The sequence below is a fragment of the Ascaphus truei genome, chromosome 3, assembly GCF_040206685.1.
Source record: "Ascaphus truei isolate aAscTru1 chromosome 3, aAscTru1.hap1, whole genome shotgun sequence".
NCBI lineage: Eukaryota > Metazoa > Chordata > Amphibia > Anura > Ascaphidae > Ascaphus > Ascaphus truei.
This window is the reverse complement of record NC_134485.1, coordinates 26,551,109-26,566,107: the sequence shown is the minus strand read 5'-3', so window position 1 is coordinate 26,566,107 and position 14,999 is coordinate 26,551,109.

Sequence of the window (14,999 nt, the reverse complement as noted above, 5' to 3'; positions counted from 1 at the left end):
GCTGTTTTTGGAAAACATTATTTTTGAGGGACATGCTCCTGTAATTGGCAACAATGATTTGTGATGAAACTGGCCTTGCCAAATTTTCTGCAGAATTTAGAAAAATAATAAAAGGGTAATCAAGAGACCTACGTTGAACATTACATTTTTCAATAAACATGAGCCCCAGTAGAAATTACATTTAAAGGACCATACACTTACTGTATATTCACATTAGCCTATTTTACTGAAAAGTTATTGCTATTTAATACAGCAGTCCAAGCTGCAGTTTTTCCCCCTTTAATACTGTATGCGCTCTAATACAATGCACACAATGATAAGTCATTAGCTAAGTGGCCGATCGATCCGTTCTCCTGTGACCGATCAGCGAAGATTCGGCTCGGGGGTTCACTAAATGGCTGCAGAGGAGTATTCTACAGTCAGTGTGACTTTGTAAATGGTTGCTACAGCAACAAAAAAGGCTTGTTACATTATAATACATTAAAAAAATCTCATTGAGTCGTTTTAAAAAAAAAAAATGCTTGGTCTGCAGTTTTTAAGGAGCAATCCCTCCTTGACCCACTTGTTTTATACTGATGGGCAGCAGAGGGTCCCCAGAGCTGTGTTTATTTCAGCTCTGGAGTCCCCCTGGTTCACAAGATACTTACCCGGGAAGGTGCCACCAGAGGTTCCCTGGAGCCGACATTAACTCTATTCAGGAGAGTTAAAAAAAAGAGCCAAAAGGAACTTTCATAATACGATGCTTTTGATTACCTATTTATTTAACACATGGGTGGCCAACATCAGTCCTCAAGGGCCACCAACAGGTCAGGTTTCCAGGATAACCCTGCTTCATCACAGGTGGCTCAATCGAAGGTGGCCCTTGAGGACCGGGGTTGGCCACCCCTGATTTAACACATATAACAAGCCTTTTCCTTATATTGTACTGGTTCACTTTGAGATGTAGGCAGGTTTGCAACCTTACTCAAAAATGTACCGAACATGTAGTACAACATGCAGCGGGTGCAATTGTGTGATGTAGCACCAGTTCAATTACATATATGTAGCCCCGGTAAGTAATGGGGGCTATATATCTTTCTTCTACTGGTGTAAGTCCTGCTAATAGCAGGCTGCCAGTAGTAATCATGGATTTTCCCTGCTTCAAGCCCTGCCGTGATTGGTAGAGGTAGGCACCTGACTGTGTGAGAAGGCATAGACACAGGGGAGGGCCTGCTGACATCATGAGGGGTGGGGCTGACTAAACTTAGTTGCAGTTCCTGTCTGTGTGCAGTTCAGTTAGTGTTGGAGTGCCTGACTGGACAGTCAGAGCAGTAAGTTAGCTAGGTTCCTGTGGAGTAGGGCCTAGTAGCAATAGGTGGACCAGTGCCCTTCACCCTGCTTAGGGGGTGAGGGAAGAGCTAGCCCCACCCTGAGTGCCCTGGGCTGGGGGTGGAGGCAGGGAGCAAAGAGCCCCAGACAGCCCATCCTGAGGGTGCACTTCTGGAGGGAAAGGAGAAGGAGGAAAAGCCTGTACACTGTGTCTAAAGTGTTGCAGTGTGCTGCTGTTGCTGTGTGCTGCTACTGATCTGCTGTGAGTACAATAAAGACCCTTGCTGCTTTTATAAAGAGACGGTGTGTGTGAGATTGGAATCTCTCGCCCTGGGACCAGGGCTTTCTCTGGGAAGATTCCAACTTATCCCCTAGGTTTCGCCAGAGAATGGAGGCACTGCACCACAACCACTAGAGAATGGAGGCATATACCCCAGAAGCCTGGCCCTGTTATCCCCCACACCAACGCGGGAGACTCAGGCCCTCCTGTTCCAAGCAGGCATGCACCACCATACACATGTAGCCAGCCCTCAATACACCTTAGAAGCACGATCTGTGTCTCGGGGGGGGGGGGGCGGGGGACATGGGCTACATATAATTTCCCAGAATCCCTGGCTGCAGTGGAAGCATTGTACAGTATGCGAGGAGATAATGCTAACAAGTGATATTTTTATTTACTTTACATATTCAAATTATCCAATGGGGTAAATCCAGGTGTGAAAAAAACAGATATGTTAAAAAGGGTCAAAAACCCTCTCTGCAGTGGATGTCACTTATTCCATACTAAGGTAGAAATCCTCAGCACGTATGGAAAAGAGAAACAAGAGAAAAAGAGAACATAGAGTAAAACCATTTACTGATAAAAATAAGTAAAAAAAAACCTCATACATTTCACTCACAAGTGTAGGCGATTATAAAGCCTTTAGGGCGTATAAAGGTCACCCCGAGCCTTCTTTGGGTGTGGTTGAGGTATTGACGTTCTCCCAGCGCTCCACTCTCCGCTCCCACAATCACCTCTGCCAGCTCCCCGATCATCACATGCACGGTCGTCCACCGGCGTAGAAGGACTCCTCAGTGCTTCCCAAATACAGCTCTTCAATCACCTAATTGCCAAAACTCCCCTCTTTATACTCTCCCCAAAACTGACATTCCTATGAGCCTAAAAAAAGCCCAGACTCGCGCTACTAAAACTGCCTCACCAAACAACCCCACTAAGGTCAGAATCAAAAAAGGTGCGCTTTAAAAGCTAACTGCAGCGTGCGACCGGCTGATAAGACACTGCAAGTCCACAGGCAGCATCCGTGTGGACAAGCTGTCCCCTGGCCAAAGATTAAGATCCTGCACATGAAAACGTTCCCTAATGCAAAACTGGGGACAAATATTGAACACAGTGTAAAAACAAAAATGTAAAAAAAAAAAATTTCGGGGGATGTCCGGTGACGTCATCTGGTATGGTAGGAAGGAAGCTCCACAGACCCTCGTGCATAATCTGAATTATTAGCACTTTCCCCCCGTACTTTAGCGCCTGAAAATAACTGCCCCAAGCTGCTGAAAACCCAGCCATGTCCTACAGACCAAAAAATCAGCCTGGCCAAGGGGTCTCAAAGTATTTTTCCCCGTCCCAGCGGGCTCCGATGCGGGGACAAAAAACCAAGATGGCTCCGCCCTATCTAGCGCATGCAGCCCCAAAGCGACGGCGACGGAGCGGGACCGGCCCAAAGAGAGCCCCGATCAGGAGGAAGGGTTCACCCAGTCATACATGGGGGAATTACATGCTTCAATGCATGAGAAGCTGTACCAATCCCTACAGGCTGATTTAAAAGCTGCCGTGGCTGAGCTCAAACAGGAAATAACTGGCCTGGCTGAAAGAACATCAGAGCTGGAGAACATGATGGGGGAGGCCCTACAATTACAAGCAACTGCAGACAAAGAGATCTCCCAGCTGCGAGAAGAGATCAACCATCTGACTACGTTACCTCTACGACCCTCGGACTTGGCTCACGTACCACGACCTCCCAGATCTCTCATACCCCAGACCCTTGGCTTCGGATATTACTACGGTAACTTCTCCTTCCCTGGATCCGGCAAGCACCATTACTATTCTTACCTGTGTACCCAGGCCTAGCCACGTCAAATACCACATTCCGGACACGCCCTCTCTGCTGTGGGTGTGTGTTACTCCACTACCCAACTCAGCACAGGGGACAGGTCTGGTCTGTGGGCAGCACAGCGTGACAAATAGATATGACCGGAGGTGACCAGGGAGAACTGTTTCTGGGACACCACGGATTCTGATATTCTGCCGTCTGTCCCGGTTCTCCTGGTCCTCCAGCCCATCTTTCAGATGGTTGATCTCTTCTCCCAGCTGCGAGCCGTAGTAATATCCGAAGCCAAGGGTCTGGGGTATGAGAGATCCGGGAGGTCGTGGTACGTGAGCCAAGTCCGAGGGTCGTAGAGGTAACGTAGTCAGATGGGAGCCGAGATCGGAAGCCAGAGGGGGTAGTCAGACAAGCCAGGTCAAGCTGCAGGAAACGAGACAAGAAGCACGGCACAGGATCCAGACAACACAAGGAGCGAGGTACTTGCAGAGCAAGGAGGAAGTGACAGAGCAGGGTATAAGTATTGCAAGAGACCAATCAGAGCAGGGGGCTTGGTGGAGGCGTGCCAAGGAGCGGCTCTGGACTGGACGGAAGGGAATGGTTGTTGGGAAACAGCTGTGAGCACAGGGGGGATGGCGGCAGGTCCTGCGGCGGCCGAGAGGCGGAGGCAGTGTGGTGTGTGCAGTGTGCTGTGACTGTGTGCAGTGTGTTGTGAGTGTGTGCAATGTGTGCAGTGTGTTGTGTGTGCAATGTGTGCAGTGTCCTGTGAGTGTGTGCAGTGTGCTGTGTTTGCAGTGTGTGCAGTGTGCGGTGAGTGTGTGCAGTGTACTGTGAGTGTGTGCAGTGTGCTGTGTGTGTGCAGTGTGCGTGCAGGTAAAAAAAATATTTTATTTTTTTCAATATTCGGGGTCCACACTCAAACTGCGTTATAAGCGGATCATGCTATAATGGGGTTGAAGTAGAAGATGAAGAGGAGCGCACGAACCGGAGGGAGCAGGAAAGGACCCAAAATCAAAAATATATTAAAAAAGGTACTTTATTGTGTCATGAGACCCATTCAACGCGTTTCGAACGTCACCGCGTTCGTTCGAAACGCGTTGGATGGGTCTCATGACACAATAAAGTACCTTTTTTAATATATTTTTGATTTTGGGTCCTTTCCTGCTCCCTCCGGTTCATGCGCTCCTCTTCATCTTCTACTTCTGCATTCCAGCATTGGAAGTTGCACAGCCAGCCAGCCACACCAAGGAACGTGAGTAATTATTGCTACAGGGTTACCTACCAATGAGATTGATCGTGGGTGAGCTCGCACTACCCACTACATGTCTTCAGGAGGACTGTACCCATATTGTTAGCTGCATTACCACTACTTTACATTTGTGACTATAGATTTTCTTTGATGGTGGTTCTGGCACTATATCATCATTTGACCTGGCATTTGAGCGCTCTGCTACCTCATCTATCTTGCGACTATAATGGGGTTGAGCTGTAATATGACAAAGTTCTGTGGAGAAGATCATGTGACCAGGCAGTCACTAGATACAATTGGTGCACTGCTAGAGAGAGGGCAGGGCTCAAAAAGGGGTGTGCCAGAGTCTGTTTCAGAAGAGGAAGGGGATGTGACCTTGTAAATGGTTGCTAAAAGAAACAAAAAATGCTTGTTACATTCTAAAACATTCAAAATGTCTTTTAGAGTTGTAGTACAGAATTGATTTATAAAAAAAAACCACACATGTAGGATATTGCTTGGACTGCAGCTTTAAAGCTGCAGTACTTACTTTAACCTTTCCAGTGCTCTAATGACTTACCTGGCTGCTGTGGACATTTTGATTATTATCAGCCTGCTATATTGGCTGCACTTGTCAAGGGCTTAAATAGCAGCCACTGACTTCCAGCCCTTGTCTGATTATTGTATATGTTTCCCTGTGTTCCTGGCCGCCTTGGGTTCTAGTAGCTGAGCCTCCCTTGTACGTAAGCCTTCCCTGTTCCTGAGGCTAGCCTGTTGCTGAGCCTTCCTTGTTCCTGAGCGTTCCCTGCGGCATCCCTCTTGCAGAGGCTAGCCGGTTCATTTGAAATCCCTGTTGCTGACCCCGGACCGTGACCCTGACCTGCCGTCTGCCCTGACCCTTTGCCTGCTTACCGACTACGGATACTCCAACAGGACTCTGTCCCTGGGCTTTGGTCGGTTAATTGGCATCCCTACCTCAGCCCTGATTGGAGACGAGCACCGTCACACCTGATATCTCATGGGCCCTGGTACCAGGTATGTCATGGACATGCTTCATTTTCTAGTGAGTGATTGGGCTGTCCGCTCTGACGGAGCAGCTAGCCCTATTAAAGTGGTGCCCATTCCACTTCCGGGATCCAAGGCCTGGTCATGTGATCGCCCAGAAGCGATCATGTGACCCGGTACATCAGCACTCTAAAGTAGGGGTGTGCAAAGTGGGGGGCGCACCCACCACTTTCTGGGGGTGGAGGGCGCAGCGGTTACAGAGGCCCACCCTTCCCCAAAGGCATTTGAATGAAATGCCAGGGATCGCATGAAGCCTCTGTAACTTCACTTACCTTGCCTTCCAGCGACGCGTCGTCATGGCAACCCGGTGTGGGGGTCACGTGATGCCGCGTTGCCATGGCAACATGATGTCACATGACCCAGCGGTGTCATTTGACACCGGAGCCAAACAGGGGGGGGGGGAGGCGCGAGCAAGGGGTAGAGCAGGCAGGGGGGCGCAGGAAGAAAACTTTGCGCACCCCTGCTCTAAAGCTTGACAGCTCTTCTTACCCTTCATTCGGACAAATATTATGTGTCTGGGAAATTAAAATCATTCTCTCCGGAGCCCAGAACAGTCTAAAAGGTTACAATGGTAGCCTCAGAAGCTAGAAATGTTCAAAATCATGACTTTTAACACGTTTTTTTTTTTTTTTTTAAAGAGCAGGACATGCTCAGGGAGCAGGATACTAACATTATATAAGTTAACCCTTCTCTCCGAAGTGATCGCTCTGGGGAGGAGTCCACCTCTTGCTGTAAGATTGCGTTCTGCGGCCACAGGACCACTGAACGCGATCTCCCGTACAAAAATGAGCAAGTAGCTTATGGTGTAGCTACTGTTATGCGGCACCCAACGGGTTAAACTGAGACTTCTTGTCCTGGACAGAGTTAAAATGACAAATAGTACATGGTTACAAATACAGTTACATAAGTGAACATGGTATACATTATATACTGTACAAGACATTGCATGCACAGTTAACGATAATATATATTATGGGCGTATGTAACAGTTACAGACCAGATTAAAATGTGAGACAGCTTTGGTTTTGAAAGACCTTAAACTGGTGGTGGATATGAGAGTAGGTTGTTCCAGTTTTGGGGTCCACGGTAAGAGGAGGAGCGGCCGGATACTTTGTTGAGCCATGGGACCATGAACAGTCTTTTGGAGTCAGATCTGAGATGATAAGTGCTGCATGTGGTAGGGGTGAGGAGGTTGTTCAGATAGACAGGTAGCTTGCCCAGAAAGTATTTGAAGGTAAGACAGGAAAGGTGAACTTTGCGCCTAGACTCAAGTGATGACCAATCCAGTTCTTTGAGCATTTCGCAGTGATGTGTGTTGTAGTTGCATTGGAGAACAAAACGGCATGTTGAATTGTAGAGGGTGTCAAGTTTGTTAAGGTGGGTTTGTGGTGCCGAGCCGTATACTATGTCTCCATAGTCGATAATTGGCATTAGCATCTGCTGTGCGATACGCTTTCTGACCAGCAGGCTTAGGGAGGATTTGTTCCTATAAAGTACACCTAGTTTGGCATAGGTTTTGGATGTCAGAGTATCAATGTGCATCTCGAATGTTAAGTGGGAGTCTGTAACACGTAGCTCACCACAAACGAAGCGTGACCGCAGTGCTGAGGTAGGGAATTGAGTAACGCCAACCAACAGCCACGCGGGCGCGCCTAGAATGTAGATTGGTCATGCAAGCCAGGTCAGGAGTATAGATGTGAGAGTAGTAGAGGGTACTTGCTGGATCAGGATTGGAGAGTAGCGGATCGTTGGGGTCCTTAGCCAAGTTCAGGATTGGAAAGTAGCGGATTGTCAGGGTACGTAGCCAGGTTCAGAATTGGAGAGTAGCGGAGTCCAAGGTACGTAGCAGGGTCAGGGAGCGGCAGGATCAACAGACAAGGCAAGAGATACAGGAACAGAATGCAGCAAGGCATGACATTACACAAGACTATGCTCAGCAATGTGTGTCTGGAGCAAGAGGGTATATAAAGGAAGATCCTCCAATGGAGAGCCAGGGCGGAACCAGGAACCGAATCCTATAGGCTGCTGGTGCGCACAGGTGTGCCCGATGATGCAGCCGAATCAGGAACGGAAGCAGGACCAAGCGGGCGCCGACCCGCGAGCGTCACTGAGGTCAGGGGGCGGAGACTGGAGCGCAAGTCACTCCCACGCCGGTCCTATCCGTCACCGGGGCGGAGACTGGGGCGTGAATCAGAGGGGAGGCTGAATGAGCGCACCCGTCGCGTGCCAGAGCAGGGGGTGGAGTTGGAGCCCGCCGGGGGCAGACAGGCCACGCAAGATCCGCGCGCACATAACAGGGCCATGAGACTGCGCCTCCTGGGTGTCCGTCGCCGCAGGAACTTTCAGGTGAGGAGACGGTCTCCAGCCGCCAGGATGGCGAATCCTCACAGTCAAACCATAGGCCCATATGGCCCGTATAAGCAAACCGTATGGCTGTTGCATTAACCCTTTGAGTGCTGGATGCATTCTCCTGCACGTTGTGATTATGTGAGCACTGTGGACGTGAACAGGAAATTTGAAGTTCTGAACCTGATCTCCTCTAGCAAACAAGCAAAAAGTCCAAGACGTAGCCGCTGCGTCGAGGCCCCAGGTGTGCCAGACCTCATGACGTGGCAGCTACGTTATTGGGCACCGAAAAGGCTAATGCAGCAATCCACTCCAAATGTAATGCGTTGCTTTCTTTTAGTTTGCTGACCTGCGAGTTTCCTCACAATTAAATCTGTGGTCCCCCGACCTCCTGAGATACTTCAGTTATTTTGTGTCATGGTGTGACAAAACAGCTGTAAATATGGTCGCCAGGTCACAAATAGAACGTTGCAATGTCATCCCCTTGATAACGTTGCAATGATGTTGCAGCCTTCTCTTGGTCACCGCGGATCGAGCATGAGCAGGAAGCTATTTTATGTCTGGGATGGAATAATTCCCCTTCGGACAAAAGGAGTGATATCTCAGGATCCAGGGGACACCCCAGCTATGGTAATTAACCCAGCCAGAGGACACTGCTGCTGTAAATGCAAATAGCTTGCTAGCAAATGTGACGAAGAGTGTTAGCAAAATTTACTACAACAAAAACCTGCGTAGATCTTGCTGCAGATTACAGGGATACTTCCAAACGGTCAGGGGAGCGTAAGGCGGCAGCATACAGTATAAAAAGCAGAAAAAACAGGCAATAGTTCAAAAACTTTCAAAAATGCTGGCAGCAGGATCCGAAGAAATCTTATGGAATTGTTACGGACATTTTATAAAATAAACAGGCATTTTCACACACATGGTGATGGTTCTTTGATGACCCAGATGAATGAAGAGGATCTCAGGAGCAATGGAAAGACACAATAGTGCAGATTGCAATGCAACTTGTCTATGACCAGGTAAAATATAACATTTACACTTACAATAAGTGCATTCTGTAAGTGCAGTAATAAAGGGAACAGGGCTAGGGTCCTGTTTAAGGGCCGTTCTTTAGTGTGTGCGGCCATGCGTGCGCGCCTTTGCGAACGCGCGTGCACGTGCCGTACGCTTTTTGTGTGTGTGCTGTGAGCGAGTGAGGTACTGTGTGTGTGTTAAATAAGTTTTGAAATAAATACTTTAATAAATTGTTTATTAACATTGTACATACATACACATATATATTTCAGCGGCGATATCAGCGCGAATTCTTTATTTTCTTCATCGCCCCCCGTCGGCCGGTTCCACACACACTGCCGTGCACGCGCGGCACCATTATAGAAAGGCTGACTAACCTCAGCCAACTAAAACAGCCGCGCGCACGCAGTATAGAACAGCCCTAACAAGGAGGCTATTCCCCAGCCTCACCACCTCCATGGGAAATCGTGCCGGCGTCTCTGCACTCTAGCGAGCAGTCAGGGTTCTGTTATTTTCGGTATCGGCCGTCCGGATACAGGAACCTGAACTGTCAGTGAAATGCATAGAGCTGGTTACAGAGAGGATTGGAGAGACAGGTTCCTGTATCCGAACAGCAGATACCGGAACTAAGAGAACCCTGACTGCTCGCTCTCGCTCGAGTGCAGAGACGCCGGCACGATTTCCATGGAGGTGGAGAGGCTGGGGAATAGTCTCCTTGTTAGAGTTGACCCTAGACCTGTTCCCTTTATTAGTGCGCTTACAGAATGCACTTATTGTGAGTGTAAATTTTATATTTTACCTGGTCATATACAAGTTGCATTGCAATCTGCACTATTGTATATTTCACTTTTGGGGGGTTTGAGTGGAGTGTTTCGGTTTACATATGTACACTTATCACATGGTCACTTTAAATCTGGTTTTGATCTAAATCACAGTAATTTCACCACTAAGTCATGATTCATTGTTTTAAATGTATGTCATATATTATCATTTATGTTGGGCACTGCATACTATTTAGAGTAACTTTACAATATACATTACTTAATTCACATTCACTGAATATAACCTGGGAGCGCCAATCCCAGACACTGTTACATATTTTGTAGATTACAGGGAGAAAACAGGATACAGCCACTGTAAATGTATGGCTATGCAACACCTGCCTATTACTCTATACGGCCACTCCCCAAATCCCAGGCAGATGCAAATAGGAAAATAGGTGCATAATACTAATTACTTTGCATTGACAAGATGAAAAAGATCTCTAATAATTTAGCTTCAATATTGTCTTGTTATGTATACCCCATTGACGTACTGTATATTTTAATGGCCTTCAAAGTTTATCTCTTTCCCTTTATTTGTTCATTGCTGACGTGATTTTTTCACAGCAAAGTCACAGCCGCTTATTTTTTTTTAACCCAACCCAATTTCTTATCTCTCTCAGAAAAAAAACAAAGACAAAACACTGGCTATTTACATGGCAGTTTTTAACCTTGAATGAAAACACAGAGGAGTTTTTAATTGAAACTTAAAATTGTCAAGCATAAAAAAAACACATGAGGATTTCTGTTAAAGTGTAGAAGAAAAGACCCGCGGATAGGAATGAAAATGATCTTCCACTGTTTACAAGGCATTGGTTCATGATTTCCCAAATTGTTTTGCCTAATTACATTTATTTTTTCTTGTCAGAGCAAACCCTCAAACTAGAATATGAGGGAAATCGGAGCACTACAAATGAAATACACGTAGAAAAAAAAAAGGATTGTAGAGAAGTGTGCTCCCATAAATGAAAAATGTATTAGCTCATATTAAAAAATGGAGCCATACTTACCCTCAAACTGTACATATTTCACAGGTTCTGTCCCCATTACATTCACCTGCAGCAATTGTACCTATTTCCACCAGTGGCTGAAGCTTCAGGTAATTGAAGCAGCTGGAAGATTGAGGACTTTTTCCTCTAGTGATCAGCTTGAATGGGGGAGGGTTTTAATACCAATTCTATTCTGTGTATACACAAATGTAACCCTCCCTGCCCGGCTTCCTAGGAAGGTAACATCGGTGTAGTTGTGTGTTTAACAGCATAGATTTACCTTGTCTCAGGGTGCTGGATATGGTTGACTGGGCGATGAAAAGATGGGAGCCACGAGTTTTTATACTACAACTACAATCTTTATTCATGTCCCAAGACTTGGGAACACTGCATCCATTTACAATAAGATTTACATAGGTTGTACCTTGTTTTATTCATACTTTTATTACTCTATACATAGTTCTTCCCTGGGTGCCTTCTGTTAACACTCCTGTGAGGTGCATACACTTGTTACTGAACAGATTACCTGTATTGAAATAGGCCCCCCTTATTGCTCTTGTTTCGTTCTGTCCATGTGATCATTCTATTTCAGGCCCCTTCTGAGACCCTGTCCTGCTCCGGGGAGGTTACCATCACCCTCCTTTCTCCTGCAGGAAACTGCCACTTTCTCATGGGCTATTAACTCTGTATATGGAGATCCTCTTGTGGGGCTGATCTCCTGACATCCCAGAGCCCTGTCTAAGCAGCTCTGTGGCATGTCTGCATTCCCTTTCTGGGACCTGCATATCTTTTCTGTGCATTGTTGTAGGGGTCCTCACTGTTAAGGCTCTATCCTTAACAAAAACACAATAACCAAGGGAGCCTAATGTCTCCTTTACTATGGGGACTTTCCCCCAGCCTCTACTATCATCTCCTTCTGGAATCTAACCTAATGAATCGCAATGCAGGTGGCAGCCTGCTTATAATTACCGACTTGAATGTGCCATATTTAGTGGAAGCCACTCAGCATTGTGGGGCTTTAGGCCACGTCCAGGCTGAATGCGCACACACTCGAGTGCCTTGAAGTCACGCGCTGATGAAGCTGGGGCGATTCCTGGCCTGTAAAACATTGTTGTGGCACGTGCGTGGGGGGCGTGGCTGTTATGTCACGGAGCTGGTTCGCCCTCATTGAGCGAACCGCTCACGTGACCCGGCCATCGCATGGCAAATACAAAATAATTTGTCTCTGCAAGCTGCTCTCCATGGAACTCTCACGGGCACGTGCGCTCTATGGCCAATCACATTGCCATAACGTAATTCATCACGCTGTGCACAAGCATGCACGCTTTTAGCCTGGCCGCTGGTGCGCTCGCTCGAGTGCTGCGACATCAGGCGCAGAAGCAGGAGCGATTCGTGACCTGTTGTAGTTGCATGCATAGGCGGCGTGGCCATGTCAATGAGCTGGTTCGCCCTCATTGTGTGAACCGCTCACATGACGCGCCAACAAGCGGCAGAATTAAATGTCTTTGTCTCTGCAAGCAACTGAGCACTCACACGCTAGACAGTCTCATTGCAATCGTGTATTTGATCACGTTCGCATGAGCGCTCGAGCGCGCTCAGCTTCACCCTGGACAAGGCTTTATAAAGGGTAGGCCTTCAAAAATCAGCAGGGAGTCATTGGGAAAAGGTGACGACATCTGTGAAAATAGATGAGGTGGCCTATTGGATAAAAATATATCCTAAGAAAGAGAAAGCTAAATTGTTGTGGGATGTTTTTTTTGGATCCCTTCAGTGGATAATACGTTTGATGGTCGGGTTGTTATGTTAAGTCTGCAGTGTTGCATAGTAGGATAGTTGAAAGACAAGTTAGAGAAAGAGCTAGCCTTAGAGATAATAGTTGGAACTTTTTATTCACTTCCATTTGAGGATTTTAAAATAGCTCTGTTGGGTGTTGTCCCCCCCCAAAAAATGGGGCTATGGGATGATTGTATTGTATGTCTTTATTTATATAGCGCAAAAAGTGTACTCGGCGCTTCCCAAAGAATACAGTACAGTGAATTATAATTATACAATAAGTGCAGCAAAATCAGACAATAGGAATGGAAATCCCTGCCCCGAGGAGCTTACAATCTAAGAGGTTTAATGGGAAACTTACAGAGACAGTAGGTGAGGTAGTAAGTGCTGTAGATGGCAGTGCTTGGTCACAATGGGTGGTAGGAGTGACTGTTGTGTGGGACAATAGCCATGAGTGCAGGCTATTGGGATACTTGATTTGTGGGGTGAGATTTAAGGCTGGTCAGTATTAAATGAAAAGGTTAATGCCATTTACAGGGGAAGAGATGGCAGGGAGGCATTAGTGAGATCAGGTGTGTATGTCTGACTTCAGGCTATGGGGAGATTCCCAGCAGTGGGAAGGAGTAGATAGAGGGTGTGAATAGAGGATTTGTGTGGGTGTTTTTTATTGAGGGGTATAGAAGTTGTTGGGAGAGGGGTGTAAAAATAATGGTGCAGTGGGGAGTGGGGAAGTTGGAGAACAGAGACAATCACAAAGGAGTGAGGAAACAGTAAACAGAAAAAGTAGTAGGGAGGGCATAGTAAGATGCAGGAGGAGAGACTTCACAGGTAATCGAGGATAAAGATGAACAAATAATCACAGATGTTAAAAGAGAATATCTCACAGTGGCAAAGTTGTAATGCAGAGTCCAGATCTTCCTCCAATCTTCACTTCCAAAATTAACTCTTGTAGCCACTTTAGATATGACACTTATGATGTGACTCTTGATGTTACATAGCTACACGATACAGCATTTATCATATTCTAAGTGTTTATCAGTAAACGACAGAATCGTTAGAGGTATAGTATATCTGTTGTCTTACAATACTTTAGATCAGGCCGTGGATTTCGTTCGTAAGTGTGGAAAGGAATCATTGAATGGCTAAGGTGGATATTGAATCATCGATTAGGCTATTGCCCATTAATCCAGTTTATTAAGTTTTCAGTTTCAGAACCTTTTTTTATTTTGACAAATATTTACCTACGGGAAGTGCTTTGTCGTGCTTTTAATTATATTTTTTCCCCTTTGTTTCTACATTGAGTTTTACAGTTTGAAATAAATTAAGTCAGTTCTACATTATTTAGCTGACTTTTTGTTTGTTGGGCTCAAAATAAGTGAGCTATATGCTAGGCTATTAGTAAGATTCATATTTCGTATTCCATTATCAAAAAGACAAGATGTGTCTGTTATTACATTTTTAGGAATCAAAATTGATTCTGTTTTGATGTAATGTAGGTTACCAAGTAAAAAGATTGTTAAATTGCGTGGTCTAATTTGCTCAGCCTTAGCAGTTAAAAAGAAAAAGTTAAAAGAATTACAATCGTTCGTTGTGCATTTGCATTTTACCTGCAGAGTAATGCCTATGGGTAGAAAGTTTGCTAGGCGTTGAGCAGCAGCAAAAGCAGGTTTAACTAATCCTCAACAGAAAGTGAATCCATGTGCTTCTCCCTTTGGGATAGCTATAAATGGGGAATAAATATATATGGTGTAAAAATCTATAAGATAAAGACTTTTGGTTACATCCTTTGATCAAATAATGCCAAGCCTGCTAACCACGTCAAGGTAAGTCTCATAACTAATCCTCAGCATTGAATCATCCGTCAAAAGAGAATCTGAGCATGGGACACATTTTGTTCTATTATATCAGCCACTCTTGTCAGGAACAATTTGTTTAAAATTCAGATATTGAGTTATTCAATGAGCAGTTGGTTTGGAGGATTTTTTTTAAAGGGATGCTGGTGCGTAGGGAAGTGGGCAGATCATTGGGTAAAGGAGCGTTTAACAAAATCTTCTGTTGCTAAAAATGTTTCCTAGAATTGCAGCAGTGGAAGTGAGGGGGGAGGTTTTGGCAGAAGGTCATATTTTGGTCAGACAATATAGGTGACGTTTTTGCTATACAGAAATTAACTACCAATTCCCCTCTGGTGGTTTTGTTTATTGCGTTATCTGGTTTTACAATGTTTAGAACTTACCATATGGTTTAAAGCAAGGCCCGTTACAGAAGTGTTAAATGTAATTGCCGACACTCGTTTGCAGTTAGAAACATTTCGAAGACTTGTGCCGGGAGCAGACAAGGAAAGCAGCATTTGTCC